The sequence below is a fragment of the Colobus angolensis genome, unplaced genomic scaffold (genome assembly GCF_000951035.1).
Source record: "Colobus angolensis palliatus isolate OR3802 unplaced genomic scaffold, Cang.pa_1.0 Scaffold20, whole genome shotgun sequence".
In the NCBI taxonomy this organism is placed as follows: Eukaryota; Metazoa; Chordata; class Mammalia; order Primates; family Cercopithecidae; genus Colobus; species Colobus angolensis.
Genome location: NW_012115155.1, coordinates 6,721,647 through 6,733,036, shown reverse-complemented (window position 1 = coordinate 6,733,036; position 11,390 = coordinate 6,721,647). Strand labels below are relative to the sequence as shown.

The 11,390-nt window shown below is 38.5% G+C and overlaps 1 protein-coding gene across 1 annotated transcript in view; it reads right to left on the bottom strand.

Moving 5' to 3' along the window:
* CNTNAP5 (contactin associated protein-like 5) overlaps positions 1–11,390 on the bottom strand; it is an 886,807-nt gene that overhangs the window by 429,447 nt on the left and 445,970 nt on the right. The window lies entirely within an intron of this gene.

Below are 11,390 nucleotides of genomic sequence, written 5' to 3'. Positions count from 1 at the left end.
CTTTATCTCAGAGTCACATTCTTAAAGACCTAGTCAATCTGTTATTTTTTATATTTAAATTATCATTACTATTTTTAAAGATAAGGTATTTATTTATCTACTGAATTTTCCTGATGCAACGGGGACGAATATGAACATCCTTCATAGGGCTTGCTTCCAAGGCTGACATAGGACATATTTTGGACCTTGTTACAGCATCAGGGAAAATACTGAAGTAATCACTAGCCACTATGGGGGAGACTGGATAACCCCATGGGAGGATGTGCTGTCAGAGTGATGAGCTGAACTAAGGTATTAGACCAACGTAGAAAGAAATGGCAGGAAAATAAAACAATTTCAGCAGAAGACAATAAGCTATATAAAACAATTTTTAGGTTAAATATGAATAAGTTTTTGTGAGAATTATAGTAAATCTTCATGTAGAGAGGTAAATTATTAGATACTTCTCATTTACGTCCACCAGTACAGTGTTCTAAACTTTTTGAGTATGAGAAATGCTTTTTAATGTAATAAATTACATGGGTCCATAATAAAAGTAGTAGTTTCACTAATTTTTATGGAGCATATACATAATGACAAAGTTAAATAAATAGACATTTTACTAATTACAAGAGCCTAGGCCTATGTTTGTGGTTTTGGACTTCATCCATTTGTGGGACATGCTGGTATTGCACAAAACTGTGATCGGGTGACATATGAAACCGTGAAAATATGTATGTCTCCTTTTGTCTTCCCAACTCTCTTTTCCAGATGTCCAAGGTTTCTAGTTTTTAATCTAAATTTATAAAAGAAGAAAAGAGATTGGCAGTTGTGTCAGTTACTCATTCAGAAGTTCAGTTCCAAAGCCACTCTTGTTTGCCCTGCTTTTTTTTTTTTTTTTTTTACATTTAAAAAATTGTTATTTCAATAGTTTTGGGTAAATTGGTGGTGTTTGATTACATCGATAAGCTCTTTAGCGGTGATTTCTGAGATGTTGATGGACCTGTCACCCAAGCAGTGTACACTGCACCCAGTTTGTAGTCTTTTAACCCTCACCCTCCACCCAAGCTTCCCCGCGAGTCCCCAAAGTCCATTACGTTATGATTATACGTTTGCATCCTCATAGCTTAGCTCCCACTTATAAGTGAGAACATCTGATGTTTGATTTTCCATTACTGAGTTACTTCACTTAGAATAATAGTCTCCAATTCCATTCAGGTTTCTCCAAATGCCATTATTTTGTTCCTTTTTATGGCTGAGTAGTATTCCATGGTTCTTGCATACCACATTTTCCTTTTCCACTTGCTTGATGGGCATTTAGGCCAGTTCTATATTTTTTCAATTGTGCATCGTGCTGCTATAAACATGCAAGTCCAAGTGTCCTTCTCAAATAGGGAGTTATTTTCCACTGGGTAGACACCTAGTAGTGGAATTGCTCGATCAAACGATAGTGGAGTTGGACCCTGCAAACATCTCTCTTTTGTCAACTGGTTGAATCTTATGCTTTCTCCATAAGAGGCACTAGAGGGCCACTGCAGGGTGACAGAGGCTGGAAGATGCTTCCAGGTTCCTGTCCTCCATTACTGTTATTCAGTGGGAGGCCCAGGGACCCTGCACGGTTGAGCCCCAGCTTCAATCTCCCCACAGCCATCAGCTTTTGCAGGAAGCTGAGACCTAAGTTCTCCAGCAAGTTTCTTTGCTATCTGTATGCTATGTGTTCCCCTGGTAACTGCACCTTCTTGAAGAGGCCTGAATCTCAGTCCGGGAGGTGGGCAGAGAGAACATTTCTAGTCCTTATTCCTTCACTGTCCATCCTTTCTCAAGTTAGAGAAAGTACCTGATTCTTTGCACATGCTATTTCTGGACAACGTGGATTCCTATTTACCTGTTTTATTAGTTATCCACCTTCTACTAGAAAGTCACTTTATATAATATTTTTTGCATTTTCTAAGAACTCATACCTTGACATATCGAGATGTCTTCTAAATCTTGTGACAAAAGGTGAAGCGTTTCTAAGAAGCCAGCCCAACTGGCTCACATGGAACAAATCCAGTGTCAGGTCCCTACTTACTACGCGTCCTGGTGATTCAACAAGGAACACTTACAGAAGGTTATTAGGAATTTATAAAAACACAGTTTTATTTTACATATAAATGTTTCTTTGTCTGAAATTTAACCTGGAGTTCTTGGGCTACTGTCCCTGGATGAGCTTCACAGGCATCAATGAAGCCTCAACAATGTTTTGTGAAGTAAAACATGTTCGTGGTTTTCATTATATTCTTAAAGGGGCGTGTGCCCTATGAAATTCTAATAATCACTGATCTATAACCTTTAGTGTTGTACTTGTAAAAGGCCATTTGTTGAGCAGGCTAGAGATTACTCACAGGACTATGGTCTTCATGGGCAACATGTGAGAAGAAATGATGAGCAGAGTGAGGCAATAAATATAATTATGATAATATTATCAGCTCTTAGTGATTCAATGCCTATAATATCCTAGGAGTCACTCAATATATGTAAAGTAGGCATTATTATCTCTACCTTGTAGATGAAGGATACTGAAGCAGAGACAGCTTAAAAAACTTATCTAAATTTTGTATCCATTATTTGGTAAGACTGGGATTTAATCTTACTTCCTTCAAATATTATCCTCTTCCTCAACACCCAGTACCCTCATCTATACCCATTTCCTGACCATATGTTACATATTTAACACCATGGGTGACATAAAAGCGTGTTTCTTTTCTACACCTAGGGTGACAGGAATAACTCTTGCAAAGAAATAGACTAGAATAAAGCTTGTTGTTTCCCACAGTCCCACCTTGAGCTTTTGCATCTACATGTCCCAGCCAAGTTCCTACACTTACAAAGTCTTTCCTGAACCTACTATCCCTGTGATTTCTCCTTTCTAACTCTTGCAAGCTATGTTTGAGTCTTGCCACTGGATGCAGTAGCTGTGGCTGTGGTAGTTGGAAGTAGTGTCAAGATCCACAGGCTGGGGCTGTGGTGAAAGAAAGGAAGTTGAAAAACCAAATGGGAAACCAGAACTGTGATGAGTGATCAAGATGGAGAAACAACCAAAAAGTAAGAGTCAAACCATAAGGGCAAGTGAGATAAAAAGGGGAAGGGTGGCTGTCAAATGGTGGCCAGGAGAGCAGAAAGGTCTGAGGGGATGGCCAAGGCCAGGGCATCCGCTATGAACTCTGAGTCCTGCAAAGGTAAGACCATGCCAGGTGTGTAATTTCTGAGAGCAGAGAGGATGCTTCTCTTTGACAAGAAGGATCATTTGCTGTAAACATAGTAGATGTTCAATAACTACATTTTAGTGACAATAATGACTCAAGTGCTGAGTTATGCCACGTTGTATATGTATGAAATTCACAGCAAGAAAGGTATTATGAAACTGAGAGTCTGAAAGGGGCCCTGAGGAGAAGGTGGGACAAGGAGTGCACCTGGACAGGGTGGGCAGACAGCACATTCAACGCTCCCTGCTGCCCTACTCCATGGTAGATGCTGTTATAGATTACAGCAGCCTTCTCTACACACTCTGAATACAGCCCTGCAGTGTTTCTCAGCACTGTGCTCCAGAAAGATACTGACGATGCCTGGAGTTGATAAGGCATGGAGGGTATGCAGCAGTTGCCTAGGAGCCTGCTCTAATGGTAATTCCATTTTTAACAATTTCAGCCTTCCACATTACTTGCTATGTAGCCACTGGTCCAAAGCTCCTAGTGGCTCCCTGAAACCACTGGGCTTGCCTGTCTGTCTTCCTGTGTCCCCTAGGTCTCCCTGCAATGTAGCAATTCCAGGTTTCTGGGTTAGCACAGCTTGGGGGCTCCAGAAACCTGGTTTATCTCTGAGAACCAGGTGAATATTTTCAGCATTGCCCTGGTTCAGGACGTGAACCCTACCAGTGAGTTTGAAAAAGGATGGTTAGTTTGGGGCTGGGTCAGGGAAGAGGTAAAGGAGAAAAAAAGGCAGCTTGGCTGGCATGGGAGAAACACAACATACAAAGGCTGAGAGGAGGATGTGCATGGAGTGAATTCCAGAAACAGCGAGTAATCCGGGTCTGGTTAGAAAAGAGGCCACACCAGTGAGAAACCGGGATGCAAACTTTTATATGTAGGACAAACTGATTATAACAGTTTTGAAACACTCACATAAAAGTTTCTATTCACCTTGAAGGAATACAAGAGCCACTGGAAACAGAAGGCAGAGTTTCTGGGGAAGCGCTTTGACCCTTTGCAGCACTCGCCGCCTTCTCCTTCAACCCAGAGGGAGAGTCTTCCAGCCAGACGCAGAGACAGGAGCCGCTGGGAGCCAGGCAGCAGTGGGATTCCACACTCTGCCCTTTGCTGCCCTCCTTCCTTTCTCACACCAAAGGCAAGGATTCCGCCCTCAAGCTCTTACATCTCAAGAGACACCCAGGAGAGATTTCTCTGGCAAATAACAAAGTACACAGGGGCCATTTCTGAAACACCTCATTGGTCTTCAATACTCAGAGATCAGTGCTGTTCACGGATCTGCCCAGCCTTGTATTATTTTTTTTTCACTTTGACATGAAAGTCATTCAGGACCCTGAAAAAAAATAAATACCTAATAAAAACGAATAAAACCTGATGGTGGATTGCTTTCCATAAGAGGAGGAAGAAGACTGTGAAAGGCACAGCCACTAATATATATCATTGACTTTCCCTAATCCTGAAAGTATTTTTTCGTATAAAACGTGGATAATAATGTCTGCCTCCTGCCTGCCACACACAGAAGTTTCAGGGACAGAGGATCTCTAATAGAACCACAGCTCATCAATCAGCCCTCCACTGACTGCCCCTCCAGTGCTAGCACCGTGATCTGTGGCCTTGTCTGTAAGTTCTCTGAAATAAGGTATCTTCAAATGGAGGAGTGGTCATTGCGGTTATTATTGCGGGTACAAGAGCATAAGAAGAATATGATCAGCTCATTAGTTGGATGTTTTGCATAGAGGAGGCACATCTGAGGTCATTTCAACTTCTACGTGGCCCACTCTTTTAAAAAGCACTGGAAGATTCAAATGACTTGAAAAGTATCAGGTGAAACTAGCAGGATAAGCTGTTTCCTGTGTACACTGCCAGTGGGCATGGAACGTGGTGTGGCTTTACGCAATGTTGGTTGAGTCAAAAACTCATAATCTTTGACCCAATAATATTCATTTCCAGTTATCTGTTTTAAATTTCAGAACATTATTTTCCCACTATGATTGTAATCTCAATATTATTTTTAGCAGAAAAAAAATCAACTCAAATTTCAACACAGCAGATTCTTACATGAACTATGGTAAATTGATTCCGTGCTGAAATAGTATTTGTAAATAGAGAAAAAACAACTTTTAATAAAAGTTTTAAAAACAATGAAAATACTTTAAAAAGGTAAAATGTAAAATTGTCAATAAACTGTGGTCTATAATAGACAAATATACATTTAAAGTGTGAAAATGAAATACCTATAATAGATGAGAACAGTGTTTTTCCTCTCTGGCTGGTTGCATACCCTATTCTTGTATTTTGCAAATTTTCATTTTATATAGAAATATTTTTAAAACATTCTGAAGAAATTTTCTTTAATACTTTACATGATAATTTTATCAGATGAGCAAAAGAAACTGGTTACCTTTACTCATTTGATAGAAAGGAAAAGTCATAACACTAATTTCAGGAAAAAGAATTTTCAGAGAAGATGACTACTATAGTTTGAATGTTTTTATCCTCCACTTCCTGAAATTCATATATTGAAATTTAATCCCCAATATGTTGTTATTAGGAGGTAAGGCCTTTCAGGAGGTGATTAGGTCATGAGGTCATGGGATTAATTTCTTTGCAAAATAGCCCCAAGGGACTTTGTTTTTCCACTACTTGAGAAAGGAGGAGGACACAGTGAGAATTGTGAGGTCTACAACCTGGAAGGGAGCCCTCACCCGAACCTGACCGTCCTGGAAATCTGATCTCTGATTTTCCAGCCTCCAGAACTGTGAGAAATAAATTTCCCTTACTCATAAACTACCCAGTTTATGGCATTTTGTTATAGCTGCCTTAATGGACTAAGATTTTAACCATTATACTATTAGCTTTGCCTTTTCTCTTTAAGGCACATTATTCTTCATATGACCTTGAAACTATTTAATTCCAATATTCCTGAAGAAAGGAAGGAAGCAATTGTTCAGGGAGTGAGTAACTTGAGAATGATTTTTCCTGCGTATGAGGAGCATACAGAATAGATTCAGGTGATGTGGATGTCAGACTGGTCAAACGGAAGTAGAAGACAGCAGGAATGAGAAGAGAGAAGACACAATATGTTAGTCGCTTTTTCAAATGATTCATCCCATCACGAGAAAGCATCATTTATCACAGAGCATACTCACAGAGACGATACATGATCCCGGAGACAAGCTAAAGAGATTATAGGCTTTACTAGACAGTAGGGAGTTTTCTCTGAGCAATTTCCATGAGCCTTTGGGTCACAGGGAGGTAAGATAAAGGTGCCTGTCACTACGTGTGTGTGTATGTGTATGTATGTGTGTGCACCTGCAGATGCAAATGTGTGTGGCCTCTCATGTCCACACTAACCTCTTACACGTAACTCTGACAGTGAGTGTTTGCTTGGCTTTAGGGCCATAAGAAATAATCAACCATACTCCAACAAGTTGCATGACAGCAGAGATGCAAACGAAGGGCAACATGCTTCAAGAGAGCTCACTGTTGCTACTCATCAATACATCTGTTATACCCAAACCTATCAGGCAACACTTTTTTAAGTTCCTTATTTTAAAGGAGTCTATCATTTGATCAAATCTGAAGTAACGATTTTCATCAAATTTTCTCAAACAAACGAGATGATTAAGTTTGTAATATATTTACTGCAAACCTACTTCATGACTTATGGTTTGGGAGCAAACACAAATCCAGATTCAGGAAAGAACAGGAGCTACCTCCAATCAACTTTTATTATTTGGAACTGTATGTGGCTGCATTAATTAGCTATCTAAAATGGCAAATAAATATTGGCTTGTATACCAACTTCAGTGGAATGGATTTATAGATGTTTTTACTAACAGCTCCAATATATTGGGTGCTTAGTGTGTGCCATGCACTGCACTAAGCATATTACAGATTTAATCTTCACACTAACACTTTGAAGTAGATACTATAATTGCCCTCATTTTATGTATGAGGGTACTGAAGTTTCGTAACTTTCTCAAGATCCCACAGCTGAATAAGTCATGGAGTGGGTATGAACAACCTAGGAAGTCAGTGTTTCAGTCATGATTTTATTACAGATGCTTCCAGAAATACTGAAGGGAGACGTTTGGGTTTTCCTCTAGGGCAAACGACAAGGTAACTTGTGATTATTTAGCAATTTCAACCATGGGGTTGGGAGTATTATTATATGGGCTTAGTATTGGCCATTGCCCATCCAATTCCCTGATTCCAATTATTTGGAGACAAAGGCACAGAAATGAATTGACATAGTCAATTAGCTCCAAAGCTAACTTAAGTCTTCCTGTTAGTTATTTGCATTTTCTTCCCTTCTATTGAAGGGAAAGTGAAGTAACACATGAATTTCCACTATGATCTTTTAAATAAAAAACAAAATATTTTGGAACCTACAATGATGTGAGTGAAACTTCAACCAGCTCCCAGGTAATCATGTTATTCTCCTTGCCTCTGGGAGAGGGGATGTAAGACTCAGAAAGAACAGCTCAAAAAAGCATCATTTTTGATGGAGTGCAGGGTATGAAATTAATCATTTTCAGGAAACTATCACAGCAATGTATTTCTTATACTACGTATATAATAATTGACATTACAGGTACTGTACATACACTTCAATGGGCCATTTGCTTTCTGATTGTTTATTATAAAGTGCTGTATTAGCATATGATAAAGGATTTGAGGAAGAATAGTGAGGTATTTTTTATGTCTACTTTAAGCTGTTAGTTTTACTGCATTTCGGGATGTGGAGAATTGTCTTGTAGTCAAATCGAGCTATAAAGACTAAATTGAATTATCCCTATGGAACAGCTGTTGAGTCTCGAGGGAGGGAGAAGGTCCCACAAGAAAGAGATGACAGATTGCAGTGAGGATGGCTGCTGAATGCAGCCTGCTAGAGAGGCATACGTTAGATTAGGCACAGGCTGGGGCTTCCGTGGGCCTTGAAACACATTTTATAATTTATGGGTAGTACCATACTCTTGCTGCCTCATTTGTTGATCCCTTGAATCTGAACTTGCCAAGGCTTAATAATGCAAGAGAATCTGCAAACACTAGAGAAGGACAAAAATACCATTCCTTCCAAAAGCCCTTACTTAGCACCACAGTGACTTAGTGACTGGGAGCAAAGTTGATTTTGTAGCAGATATGGTGTCTTTGGGGGAAACTTTAAGCTTGACTACAGAAAGGGAAGAGTTTGTACTTCAGTATTTAACTGTGCAAACCATTGCTTCCCATAAGAAATTCCTAAAGGAGATAGACTAGATATATAAATATGTGTGTGTGTGTGTGTGTGTGTGTACGCACACGTACATGTGGAAGTGTATAGTGATGTGAATTCTCACTTAAGCAGGGTGTTGGAAGCAATTTGGAAGAAAAATAATGTACATTTTTTTTCTTCTAAATTGTGAAGGTTAAAACTAAGGTTGCCTACCTGCACAATAAAACAATTTTCTTGGGATTTTTTTCCAAATACATTAGGGCTAAATGGATCCTTTATGCCTCATATTAACAATACCGCCAATTAAACCCTGAGGAGTAACGTATACTAGCAAAGTTTTAGGCAACTTGATAAGTGCTGTAGTAGTTTAAAAGTCACCACAACACTTGTTAAAGTTTTAGATAATGATTCTCTCAGAAAAGGAAATGGTGGAAGCTACCGATATTCAGAAACTGAAGTTTATTTCCCCTTGTTCCTTCTCATCTTCCTTTTTTTGCTTTGCTTATTCAGTAACTCTAATACATCTTATCATTAAAGATATTTTTAACACATCATATGTATAAATGCATTCTTTTTAAATATTATTATAGAGATCTTAGTTATTTATATCTAAAGCTCAGGCTTTTATACTTTCAAGTCCCAGTTTATGAACAAAGAGTGCTTACTGTTGTTTCAACTTGCTCTGCCACATCTTAGCAAAATGGCAGGTAGTGATGCCCTTTGATGTTGATGACATTCGGCTAATCTAAACTTCCCATAGTGCATGATCTCAATGTAGTGCCCCTGTGTCAGCAGATTGGACTCAAGGAAATTGATATGTTATGAAATATTTCTTGAAACAATATTGGGAAAGGGATAGGAATGAGTGTGCTTTCCATGGCCCAAGACCACAAACCTAGAATCAAAAAGAAAAAAAAATGTCATGAGCAAGTCAGTGCTTATGTTAATTAGGAGATGGTTGACCTAAGCTCATGTGGATAAGTTGCAGAATTTTTGGGAGCCTTGAGCATGAGCCAGAGATGGACAAGTAATGTCATTGACTTTTCTAGAGTCAGTGAGGTAACTAATCCCTCCCTAGCATCATCCTAACTTTTCCAAACCAAAGGAGTCGGGGACTTGACACAAACCTTTTAAAATTCTGACAATCTTTAATCCAAGTGTGACTCCCCAGGAGCATCCTCTGACTCACATCCTTGAATCCAATGGCAGTTTTCAAGAAAATGTGTTAATATGATACCCCAAAACATAAAAATCAATATAGATTATATTTATCAAAGAAGAAAACAAACACAAAGTCATTTAAACCCATAGTTTGTTCAGATAATTCTATAATTAGGATGCAAAGAGAATCAGATTATTGCTGTCAATGACAGGGTGACCTACTCTTGCCATGGATGAAAGAAAAAATGTCAGTTGAAGAGATTTCCAATTACAGGAATATGACATAACATAGTTTTCCCTATTTATTCTGCTAAGTAAGACTAAAAGACTATAGAAATTCTGTATAAAACCTACCTAAAAAGAACTCTGAATGGTGGAGAAAAGAAATAAAGGATATATAAAAGCCTTGGCACCAAGAGAAAAATATACTGGAGAATTCTCTGGATTTTCTCTTAACCTGATCTGTTTTAGGTATGTTGCTGAAAGACAAACAACCCCCAACTGGTGCAGCTAAATTCTGTTTAAAATTGCCATTAGAAGACTGCTCTCTCTAGCCAAAGAATGAAGAAAGGATAGCATGGAAAGAGAGATGTTTTTAGACAACAACTTCTCTCCCTAAACCAAATGCCATAGAAAAGATTGTGGCCCCACTTCCATTGAGCCATGCCGTAGTGAGGTGCCCAAGTTTCTGGTCAGGGTGGTATATGGGAAGAACAATCTGGGAATCTGTGGCTTACAAGAACAATTCTGAAGATCTGGGAATTTAATCATTGTCAGATAGAACCAAGTCTCTCCCTGTCGTATCAATTGAGATCACAAGGAAAGCCTAGACTTCTGCCCCTGGTGAGCTATCATGAGGAACTCCCCTTCACCCCCTGCAGGAGCAGTCTCAGAGATGGTTTAATGGTGAGTCAGGACTGTCATCACCCTCCAGTGATATGAGGGGCATGCCTCTTCCATCCACACACAAACACTGTGATGTCACTGCAGGTCACATGGGAAGCAGTAACGAGTCTTTAATACTAATCCGAGCCAAACATATCCCTCGTGGTTTCAAGAGTTTTTCTTTACCTTTTGTCAATATTGGGCAAAAATATGAGTAAATGCAACAAACTCTCCTTCTCCTCTGGAATTCTCTACATGATGTCTGACATTGTAGCAAAAATAATACTACTTGAAATGGTTCTAAATATATAGAAATGGTTCTAAAAATACAATTGTCGAATGAAGACAATTATAAAGTAAATAAGGGAAAATAAAGGGATGTAAATGGAAATTAGGTTTCTACACATCAAATTGGTAAAATGATTAAACCAGTAAACTGCAATAAGTTATGTATATATAATAAAATGTCTACATAAACCAGTAACAAAAACTATACATAGATATACTTTAACACTAGATAAAGCAAAATAGAATTTTTAAAACTATCCAAGAAACACAGGAAGGTAGAGAAAATAGAGAATTAAAAAAAACTCAGAAAACAAAATAAACAAGTATTTAAGCCCAACACATTCATTACATTAAATGTAAATTTGCTAAATAGACCAATTAAAAGACAGAAATTGAAAGCATGAATTAAAAAACCATGACCCAACTATTTGTTGCTTACAAGAAACTCACTTCAAAAATAATGACATAGGCAGGTTAAAAGCAAAAGGATGGGAAAAGTTACACCACAAAGACATGTATAGAGGAAAAGCAAGAGTGTCTATATTAATATCAGACAGACTTCAGAGCAAAGAGAGCTATCAGACAGATAATAATATTATATAATGATAAAAGAG